Here is a 23,851-nt window from a genome sequence, read left to right on the forward strand (position 1 = left end):
TAATTTTATGAACAATCTTATTGGTTATCCTAATATTGAAGATTGTCTGTGGTTAAAGTCATTCGCGTCTGAGAGCAACCTTTGAATAATTCAAATTTCGAGATCGCCTAATTATGCTTGCACTAAATTACCGAGTGCATTTTCGTACGTACAAGATATTTATGTATTTTCTCTCTGCACTGTTAGGAGACTTTAACCTTAACACGAAGGTTATCTATTGCGCTCCGATTCCGCTCAAGAAACGTCAGAGAGCCAAGCCGATACTTTTACTACTGTGCTAAAACAGTAGAGATAAAAATTAACGTATCTTGCGAGTATTTGATGACGGCGTTATTACAACAGTAGTGATACAACCTAATAAGGCTGATATTTATATAGTTTATTTATATAATATGAATACAGATTTAATTTTTTGCGTTATAAGAGATAAAATAACTGATGGACAAAATATTTAAAATGATTTAATCAATTAGACTTTAATAATAATTTTGTGTAAATTAGATCTTTCTTTCATATTTTATGTCTATATAAATGCCAATTTTTACGTAGTAAAACACTGTTTAGTTACAATAAATTTTTGTCAGTGAATGAAAAATGTATGAAATTAATTGTCTTTCTACTTGATAATAATCTTTCGCTGCAGGATTAACGAATTTCGTGACTATAATGTGCACGAATTTGAGTCTGTCGTGGAAAAAGCGTTGATGAGGGAGAGCAGGTCCGTTTTGCGCGTACTATAATAAGACAAAATCGAAAGAGAGGAGCGAGTAAAGCTGATAATGAGGCCCCATAAAATCGAGCCGCTTCTTTTCGTGGCCCCTTCTCCTACCCTGTCAGGAGATATCGTCGTACTTGTTAGGTGGCTTTCACACGAGAACCTGGCGGTCGTATTATCGGTCCTGATGAATCACTCATTTCCGCTTCGTAATAATAATGGCAGGCATGCGCGCATTTGGTAATCAAGGAGAGCGCGATTAAATCTGCATATGGAGTTAAATAAGTATCCAAATTAATTATTTATTCTTAGAATTTATAGTTTTGCATAGAATCGTGTTGTTAAAAAAATATAATAAATATAGACAAATGTGCAAGGTTTTTTAGTATAAATCTTGTATATGTATACACCGTATATGTATTATATATACACTTTAAAGAAAACGGTCTAAATCTAGAAGAATAATTATTGAAAAAAAAGTAAAATTAAAATCTTATTATGAACTTATTAATTTTTTCTGTCAAAAAATAATAGACATATAGTTAAACAATGTCGTATCTTCTTACAAGTTTACTGTTAATTTTTTGTTCTGAGGTACATAGATCTCGAAAGTTAGATAGAAATACGAAGGATCTCTGTAAAAATAAAGATTATTTAGTGTATTATATATGATTAATTTTAAAACGTGGGGATTTTTATTTTTGTTTAAAAAAATATTTTTTTATCTTCTCTATGGATTCTTTTGAAAGAAAAAAATAGAAGAATATGAGATAGGTTAGAAATATTCAAGATATGCAATTGTTTTAACTTGTTTTTGAAGAAACGTAAAAATATACTATATAAAAAAACATCATGTTGTAATGCGTTATATGGCCAATTATATGGCCAGCTTTGTTGTGGTGATAGCTTAAGGCAGTATCCCGAAGCACATCGCGTCATTAGCTAAATAACTGCGCCGAACTGCGTATGTTTGCTTTTATTATTACTTCCCAGCGTAGATTTGCTGAAATCACAGCGTAAGCAGCGACTTTCTAAAAAGCCCACGATGAAAAAGATTGCCGGTTCGCCGCACATAGCATATTGTTACTCTGCCATAATTTTGATACATAACTGCCGAAGTGCCAGACGATACACGAGACCTCCTCGTATCTTAATTTCGCGATAATTACCTTTTTAATCTTCGCAGACTTTTTTTCGGAACTTGAATTGAGTAGTATTTATATACTTTAGTGTTACATATGACTTTATATACTTCTATAATATATTTTATGTTATATATTTTATCAAAATATAACATAACAACAATCTTATTTATATACATATATTGATAGAATTTCTGAAATTTAATATCTCAAAGTATATACACACAATATTAAGGTTTAATTTTTCTGCGATCATTCCCTTTAGGTATCGCTAATGTAACAACTCGTATTCGCAGCTATATAAATTAGTTAACTGTACAAGAACAACGAGGCTATCGGAATAATGAAAGGATCGGCCGAAACGGTTATGCAAGAGAAGCGATAATACAGGTGGATTTGCGGAGCAAGGTTTAATATCCTCCATACGATCCGGCACACGGGAAGACACGCGATCACGATCCGCAGTCGCAGAGGAGAGTCCGAGCGACACGCCTCGCGCCCATCGCGCGATCCATCGATCGTGATGGAATAACGAGCTGCCAAAGTCGCAGCCGAACCCGCTTGCTCGGCCATTCTTCGCGCGGGAACAGCTGATGGGCGGCGGTACTTTGATGCTCGGCCGCTTATCGATCGACGGGTTCGAGCCGTGCAACCTGTCCCCCGTTATCAAAGTCACGATCGAACGAAATAATTCGGACGAGTCACGTAATTTTTCCCCCTGCTCACGCTCTCTCCTTCCTCTGGTCCACGCTATTAAATGGCAGTTCCGTTACCCGCAATTTGCGCTTTCGAACGTACAATATCATCGATCGTCGGTGAAATAATTGCGAATTGCGTATCGTATGTCAGCGACGATTTGTTTTAATTTGCGAGGACAAGTAAATAGGTTGGAGTAGATTTGAAAATGATTGGAAAAGCGTGTGTTTCTTTTTTAGAGATTCTTCGAACACATCCGATATTCAATAGTAGATTTGTTCTCTATGGTTAGAAAATAAATTTTCACATGTGATACTAAATTCGTTCTAGGAATGATTAAAAAGAAAACATGTTAGCCATTATTCAACGTCGATCATACATATTTAAATACTTATTGGAATCTTTCTGCCATCAGAGTTTATATTCAGATTCTGTTATTTCGCTTCTCCAGGAAAATGACTTGTTCGATCGTCGATCACTGCTGAAGGAGCTAATTTAGGTTGAACTATTTTCTTTCTTTATCTACCTCGTGAAATATTTCTTATCTTCCAATATTCGGTATCGATATTTTAATGCTAAATAGGACAAGCTACCAATTAAGTTAAAAGATTATTTTTAACTGTATCGAGCTATTTAAATCTAAACTGATTGCCTGCCAAGATAAGAAAAGAATAACATGAATAATGTTTCTTCATATTTTTGAGACAGTAATAATGTTTTATAGACACAATCACTGATACATTCGCCCAATTTTTGATTAATAACTTAAAAAAAACTGCCGTTACAATTTATTGCATAATAATATTTTATTATTTATTTCAATATATATATGTATTTTTTTTTACTTTATACAATACATGATATCATTATTTAAGTCTTAATTTAAAGATATTATGTGAAAGCTTTTTAATAACACAAAGATGATGCACGGAAAGAACAGTTTTGCTAAATTATGTAAAAATTTAGCTAAATCTGAAAATAATTTGGTACATTATCAAAATAATTATTATGTAAGACACTCAAAATTTAAAATGTTATTTTTTGTAGCATTGTCATGCTTGAATGTCTTACATAATTATTTTGCTGGTTTAACGAAATGATTTGCAGATCTGTAGCTAAATTTTTAGATGCTTTAGCAAAACCGTTCAATGTAATAAAAGAATGTTATATATATATATATATATATATATATGTATATATGTATATAATAACTCCGTTGCCATGTCTATTAGAAAAATACTTTACAATATGCCTAATGGGTTAAGTAGCACGTGCTGTAGGTGGATTAAAGCTTATTATCTCGATCTCTATTTCCGCATGTGCTTATTACATCGGTACGTCATGCGGGTCTATGATGAACATTGATGACTTGAGAACGAACTTTGCCCCGAGATTGTCATCGTTAAGCGATTCCATGATTTATTTGCGTGTGATACGCTAAGCGCTTCTACGAGGGGGAGAGTCTCTTTGTGTCCACGGGAAGAAGAACGGGTTGTAATCTCATGTTCGAAATTAGATGTTATAGCAGAAGGACAATACCGAGAATTGGCACGGCTGTAAAATGCTCCATCATGCATGCGATATCACTTCATCGAGACTGTTCGTAATTTTTTTTAACTTTACCACAATTTTTATCTGTTTTTCATGTTCTATTCAATTATTATTTATACGTATATAAGCTAATATTAATTTTTACATATCAATATTAAAAGTTGACTGACTGTACGTGACGTTTGCGCGGATGCAAAACGATAAATAATTATATATGTTAATTTATATTATTAAAGATTATTTTTTGTATTTTACATATTCAATTAACATATAAAATATAAAAAATAATCTTTGATTATATATAAAACTTTTCGCGATTTTCTAATTATACAAGGGTGTTTCAAAAAGTAACAGCAAATTGAGAATATTTCACGAAACAAATACTTCATTTCAAATTCTCATGGAGATACATTCTTATTGTTAGAGAAGATTTTGACACTACACATAAATGGCGTGGCACTGCACAATAAAAGAATTAAAATTATTTGATTAAATAGTCCCTTTTGATTATTCGTAGCGAGATGTCATCTCGTGCATAATGCAAATAAATTGATGCGTAATGCATGCACGATGCAAAAAACACAATTATCGACTTGAGTGTAATGTTTGTTTTAAAACGATAGAAAAACAGAATTAAAACAAAATTAATGTAATCGGCGTGTTCCACAAATAGCACACACAGGTGGGTTACGTTAATTGTCTATCATGGACACTTCGAGTGTTTGTATAATATTATCCGTTCTGCATAGTCGTCTTTATATATGCCACATTATCGATCACGACTTTATTACATTTGCTACCTTTTATTTGCAATAGCGAACGAAAGTTTATGTTCGCGTATGAGACTTCTATTTTTATTTTGACAGACTTAATTACTGTGCACTCAGTTAATACGATCAACGAAGATATTTTAGATTAATACGATAAATAGTGAAATTTTGAAGATTCTTAATTAATATTCGATCAAATACGTGATATCGAATTATATAAAATTTTAATAAAGTTATATAAAATTATATAAAATTTTAATAAAGTCTCCTTTAGAAAAATTCACCTTTTAGAAACTGAAATATTTTTAAGTCTTGATTTTCATTTAAATAACGTTAATGCTTTACTAACTGTTTAACTAATTTTGTTTTTGATTTTTATGTGTGCAAATGCTATTATACAATGTGGCCAATTTTAATCAAGCCAATCAATTTTTCCCGAAATTATTGATGTTACAAAAAAAATGTTTCAGATGAAAGTTGAATGGTTTTGAGGGGGATGTAGTTTGGTCAAGTTGCTTAAGACATTTTTGTGCATAGGCCAACAGCTTGTGTCGCCGTGTGCACAAAAATGTCTAGTAATGTTACAATTGAAAAGCACCCGTTGAGTATCCGAGTAGAAACGATGTAGGTATGTAATGGCGTGGCTAGGGAAAAGTTCTCGTGCGTGATCTCGAAGGGTCGAGACGTGGAGTGCGGCAACGTGACTGCTGTGCATTCTGCTATCTTCCGCGATCGTAATCACGGATGCATGCGGGACGGAACGCGGTTATTTATAACGCCTTTGAGACAGAACGTGGCGGAGTACGCAGATGATATTGCATATCAAAAGATGGAAAGAGAAAAAGAGAGAAAAAGAAAGAATGGTTATTTCAATTTTGAAATTTTAATTTTAACTTTATCTTAGGACATTAATCTTTTATTAACCTTTTATTAATCTTTTATTAATTATTGGAATGTTTCTCTTCCTGTTATTGAAGGTTGTTTTACATACGATTTACCTTCCGCTATCCGGATTGATTACTAGGTCATAAATCATAAATATATTCATATTATTTATTTATCGGTCTATTTATCAGCACTTAAGTATATATTTGATAAAGTATCAGTTGTAGACCTAAAATATGTTGACCTAGGTAGTGGACTTCTCTAACATTATTACGCAAAATTATTTTTATACAGTTTCTGTTTAAAACTATAACTTTTTTTTATTAATGTTGATTAAATACGAATATTTTAAGTTTATTATTTTTGAAACAGGTTACAATTCAACTTACTCTTATACTTATAATTTTGAAACTTTCCAATCAACTTACAATTCAAGGGATTAAATTCGAAACCAATCAATTAAAAGTCGTTCTCGTATAAAGTTACGGGTCACCTTTTAGACATTAATAATTAAATAATTCAACAAAAAAATGATGAATTTTTATATTAACATTATCAATACTATATTTTCAATACTACATATCTTAAAAAGTTTTAAGAATTCATATTATTGCATACTGTTTATGATTAATAGATTTTTTTCATTGATTTGTTTAAAAACATGATTTTCAACTAACATTTATTTGCTATTTAGATTAAAAGTCAGGTAAAAAGTAGAACAAGCCAATCTACAAAAATTTATTTTTTGTCTGACTTTTAATCTAAAGAGCAAATAAATGTTAGTTGAAAATCATGTTTTTGGACTAGCTCTATATATACATATATATATTTAAACAAAATAATAATATATAGATATAGACGAAAAGCTTTTTTACTGTGTACTTCTTTAAATTGATTTTCTGAAATTGTCCACTCTAGTTAAATTCGGTTCAGGAAGAGAATAAATAAATAATTGTGCTTTCGGATGTGATGTTCGTCAATTTTTTTCGATTCAACATATATGAGAAAGAGAATTAAGAATGTACCTGTGAAAAGAGACTTTTGCTATAATAGAATGCGTGCAAACATTCGCGTCGCGTTTATTATTGGGTGTGCTGCTCGTAGGTTAGTGTCACAGATCGCGATAAAAACGGGTTTCAAAAGACTACACCTTGAGTGCGTGCTCAACGGAGAAGTGCGTCTACACCATCCTTTGTACTTGTTAACAGACGAGTAACCCTTCCCGCACGACAAAAGTTGCGCCTGTAAAGGGCAACATTTTACTTAGGGCAGATGGTAATCATCATTATTGTAGCATTATTATAGCTAATTAAAGGATCAAGGAAGGGATAATAGAAAGGTGTCTAACGTATGTGTTAAATTAAAATATAATAAATAATTATACTAAAATTAATAAATTATAAATTATAAAATTGATCGGAATAAATTAAAGACCTAATTAAGAAACAAATTGATCGAATTAATTTTTTAACGAAGTGAATTGCAGATTATAATTTTTTCAAGGCGAAACAAATTCTTCTGCAAAAGTTAAGAGTAAAAGTTAAAGATGAATATTTTTTTATATTTAAATAAACATTAAACACAACTTTATTTTTCGAAGTACACGTAGGATTCGTCTGTAACCTATTTATAGAACGATATCGTAATATCAATTTTATATTTACGTAGCATGATAAGTACAGTATTTGTTACGACTGTAAGATAGATCATGTTGATAATCCTAATCTGTAAATCCACATGACATTCTAAAATTTCAAAGATTGAGAAACTCTTTTAAAATATTTCAAGTCATCACCTTTTGAAATTTTATTAACGATTATTAACGCTTTAAAAACAGATAAATGTAATATAATCTTGATTCCGTTGAGATTGTAAATGAGACCTGAGAAAATAATCCCGAAAAATCTTAGAATTTCAAACGGAAAATTATAGCTTTGAGAAAAAAATGTAGACGTTGTCTCACAGATGTTCCATATTGAAATACACAGGTTAGAAATAAAACGGTTTTTTCTAGAGTTTCTAGGTCAAGTACATATATTAGAAACAAAATGCTCAAATATCCTGTTTTCTTTAGCAGACTACCTATATAGCAGACTACCTATATTTCTTAAAGATATTTATGGGACATTTTAAAAACGTAGAAATATTCTTAGTCGTGTGCTGATTGGGTAAAAGAGCATATATTAGACAAATTATAGATGCTGAAATATCTGTATCTCTTTGAAATTGTTAATGGTAAAAACATAACAATAGATAAAAGAAAAACTTATTAAAATTAAGGGTTTATGATAGCCGTGAGAAATATATTTCTTTACAATTCTCTTTGTTAAATAAATGAAAGAAACAAGATCGCCGCGTTTCTTTGAATGATCTTCAGCCCGAGGCTGTGTTCGTTAACATCGCAAAGTTTTCTCGGCAAACGTTGTAAAACTCGGTTCGTTATCTTCGCCATAAACGTGCTGTTACGGTGCGGCGCTTAAACAATTAATCCACAGCCGGCGGTTCGTTAACTTCGCGACGTCAAAGTTTGCGCGCACGGTGGATAGTAGTTTTCGTTATCACTTCCAGTTTACACACGGCGCGGCGCCACGAATTTCGGGATCTTGAGGAACAGTCGGAGGCATGAGAATATCCTGGCCACTGGTATAAGGGAAAGAAGATGCGTCGTTTTTATAATGGGAAAAATTATCTAATGGCTGTTTAAGACAAAAAAATAAACCGAGAAATTCTGTAATGAACTAAAAGGAAACTAAAAAAATTAAAAGGAACGTTAATATTTCATGTTAATTTAATTATCTCGTATATTATTCAGAGAAATATATTTTTCTACTGAAAAATCTCGGAAACATAATAATAATAATAATAATAATTTTCTTCTCAAATATTCTGAGATATTTGCTCATAGTAACTACCGCCTTTTCCTTCCTTTAAAGATAATACTTTTCACGTTACAAGAATGTGAATAAGTGGAACCGAACGTAAATCGGGTGAATTTTTCTGTCATTGCAAAACGGCGCGTCGCAATAGAATAATATTTACGGCGGCGTTTTACGAAATCAACTTCACCTTCGGGAGTCAACGCGCGTAATTTATTTTCCGCCGCGCTTCCCTCGCCACCGTGCCGTTGCATCGTCGCGGCTCGCGAATGCAATCTAGCCGAATGACGTTGCACTATACGCGACGTCGCCGTGCCACATGGTGCGGCGTGTGATACTTATGAATGAGAATTAAAGGCCCTGCGCGTGTGAAGCGATATGCTGGATCAACGAAGCAAACGCTGCCGGGACGACCGGAACAACAAATACCTGTCGCTGATATTATTGCCCTTATCGTTTATTTTTTAAATTATTTCTCATTCTTTTTGTCACTATCGCATACCGTGGCATGAGATTTCATGCGACTTGCTTCGCAAGAGAGCACATTGCAATTTAAAAATAGCACGCGCTGCGATTACACTTTTTTTTTATTACTGTGATGCTGTAGTTTCATTGCATGTTGATGTTCAGCTCTTTCATAAAACTCTTACGAAACACGAATTAGAATTGAGAAATATGATTATATTAAAGAAGACTTTCACTTTTTGTTATTCTTCTATCTTAATCTTATCACAACTTCAAATAATTCATGACATATCGATTGTATTTTTCAATGGTAGTAGATTGGGCGCAATGGGAGTAGATAAAGTAGACAACTTGAGATAGTCTACCTGAAGGAAGATTTTCTATATGAATCACTGATGATAATGTCACTGACATTTAAGAGATTACCTGTCCCCATCATTGGCTCCCCATTTAGAGAAAAACATCAACCGCTCAGTTAAGATCGATGATGGATTCTTCCAGCGTTTCATTATATTCGTGACTTTCGAGTACTTCGTATCGGGAACTTACAGACAATATTTACTCTTATTAGATTTTGTATTATCGTGTGGATAGATTAGTGAGAAAGTTTAATTAACAATAAGAGGAAGATTTGGTTCTAATTTCCTATTTGTTTATTTCGCATATCTTGCGAATAAGAGATAAGTTTCTAAAAATAATCAATTCTGTGTTACAGTTGGAAGAATTGGAAGAACTGAGCTCACTTTAAGCGATCTCAAAAAGCGTATATTCCTGTGTTCCGGCAATTAGCAAGAGGAACTTGAATCTAAATCTCAGCACTTCGTTTCCGGCGGATTCATAGAAAGGCAGACCTGGACGTCGTCAACGTTAGGAGAAAATTCGTCGTTACTGGTAAGTAGATGCCTCATCAAAATTCGATGTGCAATGGCAAATTTCTAATTTTCGAGCGCAATACATTTTACATATGTTTGAAACATATTTTTATGTCAGTTTTCTATAAATTTGTATATTTTAATAAATCAAATAGTTAAAATTTCAAGATTTCGTAGCAATTTGTGATTGCTAAAAATAATTAAAAGTGAAACGCAAAGCTTTTGAATGCACATTCCAAAAGTTTTCAATGGATTAAATTTTTTGTCGGATATAGGATAAAAAAGCTCGCTTATTTATTTGTTTGATTAAAATCACATTAAAGCACGCAAGGGATGATTTAAATTGGAACGTATTAAATATGTATAAGATACGAACGGATAGCTAACAGAATAAATTTTTCTGAGTTAATTTTACGTTTGTACACATTAATATATCTCATTGGATTCATCGGATGGTCGAACGTATGCAACTGGTGTCATTATCGCAGCTTCGCGAACAGTTGTCGTGCAGCTACATCGCTATTTCGAGATTAACGTGGATTGAATGAAATCTATTTGCGTATAAGCATATGTTTGCGATCGTACGTTCATTTACTTTGCGTTATTACTGAACAGCAATGGTCGGACTCTAGTTGACGACTGATCGATTCCCTTGACAGAAATATATGTTGTATCTATGCTCGATGCAAATACATGTATTTGCGAAATGGAAGTCGGATCAATCCGATTTAACTTTTATCTTGGCTTTCCTGATCTGAGTTTTCAATTTTGAATTTTGAATCAGATTCAATTAATTAAACGACAGAGACTAAATTCGACGTACAGATTTAAGTCGTTTTTTACTTGAAGCTTGTTTAAAAGCTTGAAATTGTATTAAATAATATTTAAAGAAACGAAACAATTTTACCGATGCATTCAGGAAACGTTCCGAGATTTGTTCGAAACTTCGAGATTCTCTTATTTTTAGAAACTGCTACTTTTATTGCGTCAAACTTATATCAGCTTCTTTTTTCTAATGTTTTATATTTTATAAGTATCAAGAGATGCGGTCGTGGCTGGACGCGCCAGACCGGACCGTGTCTCTTTACGCGAGTAAGTCGGCGAGTTGCGAGTAATCTTTTACATGAGGTTTAAAGGAGTGGATGATAAAATTATCGTAAATAAACAGATATCGTTGTCACGAGTGGTATTAAAGCTCTGACTACAATTATTTATTAGTCAGGCATTTTCTTAAATAACAACAAGTTTAATGAAGTACGTGCAGTTCGCGTAACTAAATCGTTGTATTCAACGTCACCCGGTACATAGAGGATAAAGAGTGAGTGATACACTTTTCCACTTTCTCCGCGACCGGGATTGCACGAAGCCTTGGGCATAACACATAACGAGGCAAAACTCGCCTTCGTCCGTATACACTGTGCTCCAGAAAGATCAGTGACAAAAATTTCGACATTTTGTTGAAAAAAGTATCAATTTATTTTTATTCTCTTTCTTTTTGAATGATTTATTGTGTCTGACATATATTATATATTATTTACAAATCTATAAACCTATTATAAGCCTAGAAATATTACAAACTTAATTAATTATATTATGAAGATTTTTAGAAACTTTTTCGCATTAAAATTTAATTAAGCGCACGGTTAATTTCATTAATTATTCAGTTATTATTCAGTAGCGTTTGTAAATTAAAATTTTCCAATCTATTCTTGTTGTATGTTGTATGTTGTAATAGAGTCAAATTGAGAGCCTCGGGGAAATAGAACGTAATATTAAAGACGTTGGAAACGGTAACAGTAATTTAATTTATTGGCAAATAATTCATGATGGATGCAATTGCAACACTCTCGATAATTGCACGTTCGATAACGAAAATGATAAAATATGACCAACTGCGGCGATATTAGTCGGCGGTGCCGACATGATGTCACTGTTGTTTATGCATCGGGATGCGTCGCAGAGATGTGTCTACATCGCGATGATTGAAGTCGTCGACCTAGTCGGCGCTCGCCACGTGCGAAAAGTTTGCCGTCTTTCATTATTTCGTGGCATAATATATATTTAATCGCTTTAATCACGCTGAAAAATCGCAGTTGACGCGAAAGCAATGATGGTCACGTAAATATTAAAGGTATATTTCTATACGAATTAATTTTGATATCTGCAGATAAAATCGTACATTTCTTAATAGTATTAACTTTAATCTTAACACGCAATTTTTAGATATTTATGTATATTTAATGTTTTAATCTGGAATTCAGTCCTTCTCTAAAAAAGAAAAAAATACTGAATTTCTAAAAGTTATTGTATCTGCTTGCGATATGAATATGTTATATACATCATATTCAAATTCACAATCAGTGTAACTTCTATAATATAGCAAAGAGCTAAAATTCGTTTTCGAGACTTTTATGATTAATGTCAATCTGAATGATCAAAGTCAAGACTGGAATGCAAATGATTTCATTATCATTCACCATTGTTAAAATCGACGCATTAAGCGCCACGTGTACGCTGCAGAATGCACATTATCTCCCCTGCATACATGAAACCTCAAACCTCTTTATAGGAACCTTTTGTGCTCTCTCGCAAAAAATCTTCACGATATAATTGCCCACATTATTATTAATATATCATATTATGAAAAACTGATATAATTATAAAATAAAAGAAATATATAAATATCAAATATATAAAAATATATAAAATATAAAAAAGAAATTTATAGGCACGAATTCATAATCGTAAATTCTATCGTTATTATCATTGAAGGGCTGTTAGTAAGAAACGTTCTACTTTACAATTATAATTGTGTCTGTTTTTCGCGATCTCTCGACTCTTGTTCGTTATCTGTATTGTCCACACCGAAGTGTCACTAAATCGCGGCCGCGGCCGACGTGGTCCGCATGAGAGCCGCTGTGCGTTCCCATTTCTCCTTTCAGCGGTCGGTCGTTCGATCCGCGGTTGTATAACACCAATGAAAGTACTCCAACGGGCGACGGCCAACGTCACGTCCACATCCACACGTTCGTCGTGTCCTTTGGCCGTAAACCGTCGTATCCGTCGTCGTCTCGTAGCCGACCGGATCCTTTCCCGTGGTCTCCTCAACCCGTCCGTATCTAAACGAAGACGTATAACGCACGCCGGTGGCACGCGGTACTCCAATACCGGAGCGGCTGCGCGGTTCTCCGCAAAGTACAAACTGAAATCGAAGTAGATCACTTTGCAGCGGTCAGACAAGATTGCGGATCCAATTTGATCCGAGATCTTAGATTTCGCGACAAGTACTTATACATTTGGGATCTGCAGTTTACATTCAGATAGCAGACGTTATCAATGTCAAGGAAAGCTCATCCCGTTTCTCTTCGAAGATATATGTTTTTCTATACTTTTCGATAGATTTTACAATACATTCTCCTTTATCTATTTTAGTAGGACTAAGAAATTATAATAATTTTATGCATAACGTATTAATATCGTCAAATTAATATCGTCAGAGAAAGAGAGAGAGAGAGAGAGAGAGAGAAGATGTGAAAGAGAGAAAGTGTAAAAGCTAGAAAAATATATACATTTTTTTATCTTATCGAGAAATTTGATTTGGCGAGTCGCGAGTACGCATGCATTTTGAAGTGGCGTTATCATGTTGATTATCTCGTATACCGACGATATGTAAGTGCAATGTGCGATGCGGAATGCCGATATCGCGGTCGTCAGGTGATTTGATTTGGGTCAATACTTTGGCGCGAATACCGCGCGGATCGAGCATAAAAGTGCAGCTGTTGCGTATTTTCCAATCAAGCGTTACCATATGCCGGTCCGATAAGATAGTGCTTTTCCTCGTGATAAATTTATTGAGCCTAGAGTGCACCGCCGAACGTGCTTACAATGTTTTTTTTTTCCTCAACGGGCCTCGCTTTTTGCAGCGCAAAAGCATTTTATTTGAAGAGCGCTTATATCGGAAACAACGCCAATCGATATTTCGGCGGAGTGAACCGAGATAAAAAGAGACCCGCTCCCCGAACTTACCGATATCTTTTTGTGTGGCCGTAAAATACCGTAAATTGTAGGGCAAATAAAAATAGAAATGTCCGGTTTTACACGTTTCGCTATGACGGGAACGTTAGTTATAAATACAGAATGTCTACACGCGTGCTTATCTCGGTCTCCGTACGAAAACTTTAGCGTTTTTCGCGGAAATTACGCCGTTCATAGAATGATAAATGACAATTATCTATGCCGTCGGTTCCAAGCCGTTAATCGAATTGGCAATTAATACCGGTTCTGCAGAAAACTTTCTTATTTCAATGTGCTAAATAAGGCATCTTTTGTCAAGACGCAGTTCGAAGCGAAAACGGCATGGCACGTAATTTCTTGTTTTCTACGTCGATGACTTTATCCGTCGACCTCGCGGAGGGACGATTACTTAAGGTCAAGCGCATATTTGCGCTTGCACGCAGGAAACCTCATCACTAATTATCTGTGTCTCGAAGATATGACAAGCCACGCGATAGAGTTGAGGTTAATTTAAAAATATATAAAACTAAAGTCACAAATGTTGAAAATATATAAACATAATTATCTTTATCAATACAGAAACTCACACAGTAAAGAAATTTATTTTTTAATTATCAATAAGAGGATAGACTTTATTTTTTTAACGAAACCAAATACAAATAAATTTGTGTATTTTATGTAAATTGCACAATTAATATTCGTTAAATCATATTCAGTATCAAAACGTCGTTGACATAAATAATAGATATAAAATTTGGTATATTATATATAGGTATGTATTTGAAAGAAACTAAGAGAAATGAATTAAAGAGGTTGAAACCAGCTTTAAAATTACATATTTAATTTTATTATTATGTTTTTAGTTACATTTTTATTACATTGTTTACTGTTGCGTAAATACGTACATAAAGTAAGATCTCTTAAGCTGCGCGATTACCGCGGTAGACTTTAATCCTCGATGTAACGAGTAACGAATTTTCCTGGCGAGACTCGTCGTCGCGCGTTGCAGTCCAGCATGCAGGGTGAGTGCAGTAAAAGGCGATGCGCGTCGCGCATATCGGTGTACGCTCGTTGTGATTAAGGCCATGGTCAGAACTGCCTGCTGGCGTGCTTATGGATGCGAACAAGTTAAATACTTGGCTCTGATCTAGGCGCTTATCGTCGCGCGCGCGTTCGGTTACAAAGTTCCTGCCTGTTTGCAACGCGAAACCCGCTATTTGTCGACTGTTGCGCATTAAACAATATGTTACGTACAGAATATTCATAGGCATTTTTTCAGTCTTAATTCAAGATTATTTTTTAAGAACTGATCTTTGAACTGTTATTACGTTGTAACGTGATAACATATCTTTGGAAATATTGTAAATTGAAGATATGAAAAACGTGATAAGGGAGGCAAAATGTGGGATAGTAAAACACATTTAATTAAAAAATTTTATGTTAGAAATTTTAAAGAATAAGATTTATCATTAACAATATCTAATATTGATCATGTAAATTAATTAGTTGAAATCAAAGCTTGTATATATAATATTAAGTTTTCCATATCTTGAAATTCGACGCTTGTACGCTGATGTGTTTTAATTAATATTACGTAAATAATGACTTAATCTAATTAATTGATTAACATTTATTTATCATTTTAAAAAATAAAGAAATCTACGATTTTTTTCGCTTTTGGCAGCAGTTCTCCGAAACACGTATCATTGCATCTGCGGAATCGATGGTTCCTCGAAATTCCGAAGCACGCGACGAGATTTGTCGATGCGGGCCGCACTAGAGAGACGCGTGCGTTTTCGTATGCGGGATGCGTATCTGCCGGGCGGACGAGTTGCCATACGGAGATCTCCACGATGTCGTTTCAGTCTGCCAGAGAGAGAGAGAGAGAGAGAGAGAGAGAAATGAAGGAAGAGAAGAGGGAGGTATGACGCCTAAAAGCGTACACTTGTGTGCACTTGTGAAACATGCTCTCACTATCGCGAATGCGAGAAGAGAGCGACTAAGAAAGAGAGAGACATTCTCTCGAACGCAAGACTTTCGAGATAAGAGAAGTGCATACGTTTTTCGATTTGCCAGAAAATCATAAAGTAGATAGAAAAGTTATAAAGTGACAACGAGCTGTAGTTTCGGTAGCCTTTACGTAATCTTAAACACATTATTTAAGTGCGTTATTATAAAAAAATATTATTTACTTGATTCTATCGCGCAATTGTCAGATTTTAGAAAGCTTTGCAGTAGTCTTCATTGTGTGCCGATGAATCTACATTCTATCGGGGTTCGCGGTTTTATTAGAAATACTGGGTGATGTGAATTTAAGCACTGGCATAATACATGCTATTTATTGATCCTTTGCATCGTAAAGGCACGTTTTGCGTGACAATGTTGCTCCGTTTTATTACTTCGCAGTAATTGAACGCGGTCGTTGGCGCAGATATTGTCTTGTGCCCTTTTTGCGCGGTGGCTGAAAATAAAGAGGTCATAAAATTCCAATGCACCATAGGTCATATCAACAAACTCGGTCATTTTTTTTACTTATCATGGTAAAAATATCGCGCACAGTCATAGGTAAATGACGGATTCGATTAATCAGTAAAGTTGATTAAGAACACGATTATAGTACCACAGCGTTATATCGCTATCGATCGCCATTTTATTGCATTCGGATTTGTAACGGGTCACTATAGAGAGAGAATATAAAGTTGAGACTAATAATAACTAATATCTTTATTTTAGATATAATAACTTTAATATCGTATGAACAAATATATAATTCTTAATAAAATTAAGTATATAGAATCACAAAGAATATAAATCGACATCACTACATTGCGACATTTGGAATACGTATTACAGTGAAATAAGACATGTACATAATGTCGTTCAACAGTCGAGAATTACAAAGAATAGAGAGATATTCATTATACATTTGATATAATTTCTCTAATTGTTCGTCAAGCATTTTCATTACAAACTTTATAATTTAATAATTATTGATCGGCTGTTCGGAAAAAATATATCTTTATATTGCTTTAATATTAATGTTTTATTGATTTTTCTAAATCAATAATAGAAGCAGAACCATTAATAGTCAGGTGTCGAAAGCAACACAGGCAATTGTGGTAAAACCCATTTACGAACCTGTCGGTATAATACATATTGAATGTAGTATATATGGAAAAGTAATGACTTTCATATTTATGTGGCTACCGTTGTGTCAAAGGAAGTAAATTCTTACGTAAGAATTGCGTTGAAACATATGTCGCATGTAGCAAGAGCAGCCGAGATTGCAGGAATCAGCTGTCGATGCTTACCTCGAATCAAATGCAGCAAACGTGTGCGCTTCTTGGCACGTGTATCTCGTCTTTTACGGTCTTCCTCTTTCTCATTTCTATCTCTCGTTTCTCTTCATTTTAACTTCCCTTTCACACATACGCGCGTGTAACATGTTTCGATGTGTTCGATTCAGTACTAGATGTGTGAACTCTATCTCCCTCTCTATAAGTTTTCAATTTTATTTCCAGAGTCTCTCTCTTCTCTTTGACATCACATCCTCTTTTGCTCAATTCCGTGATTCCTTGCCTCTTTCCTTCTCTCTCTCTCTCTCTCTCTCTCTCTCTCTCTCTCTCTCTATATGTGGTGTCTATCTCTCCTCTTTTGGCAGCATGTCACTCTCTCGCGATGCGTGAATCCGCGTGCGTATTGGTGAGCTACGAAGGAGCCAAATAACTCCGAGGGGTAAACGACTTCCACGCGTGGCGAAGCGCTGATGAAGCGCCGACCGCCGCGTGCGTGTCGATGCGGGAGATGAGCTTGGTATCCGCCGGACTCTCGGCCGATTAGAGCCGGAACCCGGTCTGGTCCCGTGAACGGCCAGAAGGAATCTCTTGGTCCTGACAAAAGGAAACCTTTGACAGTTCGTGTTTTCAGTCTCAATGGAATTTAGGTAGGTGTATAGACAGTTTGATGGTCAGTTTAGGACTTGTATTCTGTTTCAAATGAAATCGTGACCTCTGTACAAATTAAAAATTTAATTACCCACAATCACGCGAATATTATCTTTTTTAGTGTATCATTATATCGTTTCAAATATATTTTTTTATACATTCGGAGTGCTTATAGAGCATTAATTTATATCTGTACGTAATACAGTAAATATCATTAGACATGTATTCATATGAGAATTGACATATCTTCCTAGGCATTTTTGTCTCGCGAGAATTTATTTGCGGCGCACGCAATTTCGACACGAAAATGAAGAAGCGAGTGAGCGATGCGAGCAACGAACTCACCGGACTCATTGGTAATACCGAGCGGCCGCACGCGTCCCGCAGATTACGACGCGTGTGACGTGCACGTGCAGGTGCATAACGCACGTCAACGGACGGCGGCAATGCAGCCCATCGGGGGATTCCGCATGTGGGTGGACGGGAGGTGTGCGCCCATGCCTGTTATTCCCAGGGACGGAAAGTGGGTCACGGAGTCGCCGTACGCGGATGAATAGGGAGATAGAAAATGTGTCTGCGTGCACGCGTGTATGCGTGCGTGCATGCGCGTGCGTGTGTGCGTAGACGCGCGTCTCGCATCTACAGCACACGCACCGTGCGTGTGCGCGTATATACCCTATTGTCGAGCTTTTCCGTCCGCCGCAGCTTCCTCCTTGCTTTTTACGCAGCCGTATTACGATCGCACGTTCAGAGACACATTATTATCCTAGATCCAATTTTAGCACTTTTATTACGAAATGTCCCATGCTCTATGAATAAATGCTTGCGTAGGTCGATAATCTTATGATGCGCGACATAAGAGATTTATTATTTTTTTTTTGTAAAAGGTATTCAGCAGGAAATAACCGAATCGATGTAGGCGTGGAATTCACTCAATTTTAGGAACTCTGTAACACAAAACTTCCCGCGTTATCTACCTCACTCTTTAAATCAATAGGTATGTGTTTTTACTTTATCGGTGCATAATTATTTTGGACATCTATTCAATTTTAGATATAACATCCGGATACACAATTAAAATTTATACATTAAAAGCTTCACACTCGTGTATTTTGTACATTCTCGATTTGCAATTCGTTTTTCTATATTTGCAATTTGTTTAATCGCGGAAAAAATCAATAAAAGTAATAAAATATTAGACGAAGAGAAAATCGATCTTCTTACTAACGCGTTTTAAGAAGTGTCAAAAAAATTTATCTCACAACTTTTATTTTAAAACAAAATAAATGAGAAAAAAAGAGAGATTATGTAGAATGGAAAACAAAAATAAATTTTTATGTATTATAACTTATAATATTTTTTAAATTTAATTTTAACATGCTTTTTTTTCGTAATCGTTGCAATGTTTTGCGGTACGTAATCTCCGCGAATGTGCATAAAGCTTTTGCTGTATTCGTTGTTCGCAAACGACGCGTGTGCATTGAACGCACGCATCACGCATCCTTACGCATTGTGGCGGCTTGTTCCTTTTTCGCACTCCTCCCGTTTCTTCCTCCCTTATTCCTCTCGTCGTTCGTTATTATTGCATTGTGCGCATACGTGACACATATCGTTCGTGCAGCTCGTGCACGTTTATTACATAATGAGACGCGCTCGTATTTAAGGCTGCACGCATAGAAGCCTCTTGCGCGAGACACGAGTACGAAGCGCCTTCAGCGCGGCTATTATGCACTCGGCGAGATCCATCTCTTCCATTCTTTCTCCTTTCCTCTCTCTCTCTCTCTCTCTCTCTCTCTTTCCTTCTCTCGATCTTGCATGCTCGAATCCTTCTTCCCTTCTTTTGCTCTCGTTTTCCCGGCATGTGAGCGTTGCGTGCTGCGTCGTAGGAAGCTGCGATGTAAACAGAAATGCGTGCATTTGCATCCGTCCGTCCGTCGACGAGCATTTACGCTTCGAAGAATGCGTCGCCGTCGCTGATTCCCGCTGATTGCATCATTGCCTCGGGATTAAAATTGTTATAATGTCTGATCGTAGGCGAGCACTGTGTTCTCGTTAGACTTTCTGTAACCAGCACACGTAGTATTGTTAATCTGTCTTCCTCCCTCTTTCTCTTTCTCTCTGTCTCTCTTTATGGTTAACTTTTGTTATGCAAATACATCGAGTCTCAAATTATGTATTATGAGGGGCGGGGGGCAATTTCATACAGCTTAGATGTAGGTAAGAGCAACGAATCATTTCTGAAAACACGAATATGCTATCTCGCATATTTCCATATCCCTATGTTTTTTTCATTTTTTTTATCTTTGATTATATCCGAACCGTTATAAAGCAAACTGCGATCGTTTTATTCTCTGTGTAAGATTTCTCGAAAAATCTTCCATTTAGGTTGTGATCGACGTCGTCGCGACTATAACGTGTGAATCGGCGCCGGAACGAGAAGAGTCTGACGTTTGACGTCATTTGGCAAACATTCCCGTTGCTCGAACAGCCACCTCTTATTTCGTACAATCTTTCTCTGTTCTTCTTCTCTCTGTCTCTCCTCCATGGTTTCCGTCTGTGAGGAGCGGCTTTCAAGGAGGTGATTCGCCTTTTTCGGCGCCTTTTGGAGACTGGCAGTCTCAGCGAGGCCTCTCTAATCGCGAATTCGAGGCGGGTCACACGCTTTCACTTCGTTCACTTTTCTTTGAGAATCGATCGTATTTTGTAGACAGTCTGAATGAGTTTAAGTATAACGCGACATATTATTTAAAATTTCTGTGTCAGAGCAAGGAACGGATATGATATATAAATAAAAAATTATTTTACACATATACATCAAAATGCTCTCATCAGCTTTTATTAGCTTATTAATATCTTACAAACAGAAAATATTTTTACTTACTTTGTCTTTTTTTTGCAAATAACTACAGCGATACTATGTCAGTTAAAGGAAAAGAGTTAGACATATTAAAATTAAAATATTACAAATCAAATATATTCTTTGTAAAAAATTATTATTTTCTAAAATTACATATTTCTCTTCAAAAACTGACTTTTGTGATCCGTTTTAATAAAATTATTTGATCTGTTACGTTATTTGATCCACTTTGAGTCATTTCAGAGAATCTGCATTATATATTCCTAATTATAAATATTTCATTCTCGAATTTCGCAACGTATTATACTTGTCTCGCAAGACAAACGTAATAGTGGTCGCCAACAAACAATAAAATATGAAAACATTTTAACCTGGTAATATTACACACGTATGTCCGCGATAAAAGTGTCAGGGCGACAGATAGGATCGATAAGCGTGTATCTCGCTTGCACTCGCGCGGTTACATGAACACCGCCGAATGCAAGATAACCGAATTAGACTGGCCGCAAAAATAGCCGGATATTCTCGCGTCGGGGGAGCTTGTGGCTCGCCTTGGTAAAATGTCAATACGTCCGGCGCTTGTCGGCGGAGAGAACAGAAATTCAGAGGCGACACTCTCGCGTTGCGCATATAGGACACCTGCGTGCAAACGGTGCGCTTGCAGCGGCGGGCGTGTGTCTGTAACGTGCGTCAGGAGCGATGGTGTCTCGTTGACCCAGTTCGACGATTCCGCTGCAAGCTGCAAGCTGCAAGCAGCGCCGTGCTTGCATGTGCGAATGCACGTGCACCGCGAGAATCCCTGCCGTCCGGAATTGCTCGGGTTTCATCGCGTTCTCGAACTCGGTGCTGATAACCGACGTATTTCTGTAAGCAATATCACAATTATCTTAACGAGACATTTAACTTTTTCCTTTTTCACCAGCAATGTGGATTGCAAAAATTTTTCCTTATTTTGAGAGAAAAAACTCGATCTTCCTATAATTTTAAAAAAAAGCTTGGGTATTGAATATCTCGCTAACTCTATAGTCATTAGTTATTTTTATCTAATTATTATATTGTATTATAATAGACCGATTAGTGTTTCGCATTGAAATTCAGTAGGAGGGCTGTGTAGGAAAGCCGTAAATTCCCCTGTAAATTGATTCTTTAATCGCGTACTTTTAGAACAGTGTTGCCCACAGAAAGTAAAGTTCCGCATTACTTTGCGTCGTTCGCTGGCCTTGCATTGTATGTAAAAAAATAATGCATAAGCGAACGCATGTTACAAGTGGGACGAAGGAGTACGCGGCTCTAATGGTGTTATCTCACGTACGTGGTATGCCTGAATTATAGGTAGCCGAGCGATGCATTACTTTTGCGCTCGCGCTCGCGTTCTCGCGTCCGAATTATTTGAAAATCAATAAGCGCTGCTAAGAATACGCAAATGACCCGATGCACTTCCAGTGCACTCACTCGCGCCCGTGCCGGCCGCCGCGCCGCGGCGGAGGCGAAGCCGCGCAGAAGGCCGGCCGTTTGCTTCAAGGTGAATTTATAGAGGTACGGCCGCGGATTATTTGCGGATCCGCTGACGGAGGTCGCGTATAAATTTCTGTTTAGATTGAACGCGCGTCTCTTACAACTCCAGAAGCCGCGGCGTGTGTCGGGAAGCGCTTTCAGGGATTTCGAAGGACTTCGCTGGCTCTTGCGTTATGCGAAATTTCGTTGATGAGCTTTGTTAAAATTATTCGACTGTGTATCATCATATTCAAGCGCGAAGCATATTTCATCTTATTATTAAAACTTTATACTGGCAAAATCTTATATTTATGCCCACAAAAGATGTTGATTTCTTATCTCAGTCGCAATAGGTTAATCTGCCTATAAATGTCTCAGTTTTATCAACGCTGATAAAGCCTTTTAACCTTGCCGTAGAGCTTTGTGTATCCCTGATTCATTACTTTCAATATTGATCCAGCTGCGTTAACTAGAGCATTGCATTAGGCTGCAAAATACGAGCGGCGTAACATCGTGTAGTAATTAATCCGTTTATTTGTTACTTTATCCGTTTATCTTGTACAATCTTTATCTTTCCGTATAAATGGGTTGCCTTTGCACTCGGTGTCGCCGAAGTCGAACATCGAGCGCCTCGTGTTCGCATAGCTAATAACGCTCGTTGATGCACGTTCGACTTTTGCATTAACGGAGAGGAACTTTACGCCGCGCCGCGGCGAATCGCGCTCCCCTGCAGTCGGACGCGCATTCGCGCGATGCAGATAAGAGGCACTTGCGCCCGTTCTCGATATATCTCGATAGTCACCGCGAATAGATGCATTGTGTCACGTCACCTTGCTACGCGCTGCGTGCATGCGTGCCACGATTGTGGCGCGTATATTGCGTCTGCGATGATATTACGGCCAATAACGTGTCGCGGACACCTCGCGCAGTGTAAACTCTCGAGTCTCGAGTAAGTTGGATGACCAGACGGCACTCGATTCCAGACCGACTTGTTCAAGTATTCTCGACCAGATCGAGTGCGACTTCGTCGCATTTAACGACTTCCAAGGATGGAAGGTCGGCGTACGATAAAAATAATTGCATTAATCTGCGTGCGCTCGCGAGCGTCATTACCTCTCAAAATTGCTTGAAGAAAACGTTGCTGAGGGGGAAAGCGTTTATAAGTACAATATGGAAGAAAATAACTATCTTAGCAATGTGTGAACATTTTATGAGCCCTTGTATAATGGTTAAAAAATAAGTTTTACTTGACTGGCGCCAAATATGTCCTGCGCGGCACATTCTTAATCTGCAAGGGGGAGAAATCGTGAGAGAGCAAAGAGATGCAACATATTACTTTAACTTGAATTGAATTGTACCGTTTTATAATCGATAATTGGAAAATTTCTTTAGATTTGTTGTTATTTCTCTATTTCACACGTTACGCTTTTGTTTCAATTTTGAAACTCCACAAAAATTATACGTTGTACGATAAGCACTGTGAAAATTTATTTCCACAGTGTGCGTCAAGATTTCTATATTTAGCGCAAGGATACGTCGAGTGCGTTCTCTTCGACTCGGAATTGCGCCG

The 23,851-nt window shown here is 36.3% G+C and overlaps 1 protein-coding gene across 5 annotated transcripts in view; it reads left to right on the forward strand.

Moving 5' to 3' along the window:
• Nucleotides 1-23,851, forward strand: part of LOC105450022 (solute carrier organic anion transporter family member 4C1) — a 103,902-nt gene that overhangs the window by 41,939 nt on the left and 38,112 nt on the right. For all 5 annotated transcript variants that reach the window (XR_974414.1, XM_011689586.1, XM_011689591.1 and 2 more), the window contains one exon: nt 9,816-9,991. The gene's annotated coding sequence lies outside the window, so the exon portion shown is untranslated. The remainder of the gene's footprint in view (nt 1-9,815; nt 9,992-23,851) is intronic.

This window comes from Wasmannia auropunctata, unplaced genomic scaffold, assembly GCF_000956235.1.
Source record: "Wasmannia auropunctata unplaced genomic scaffold, wasmannia.A_1.0 LD336069.1, whole genome shotgun sequence".
NCBI lineage: Eukaryota > Metazoa > Arthropoda > Insecta > Hymenoptera > Formicidae > Wasmannia > Wasmannia auropunctata.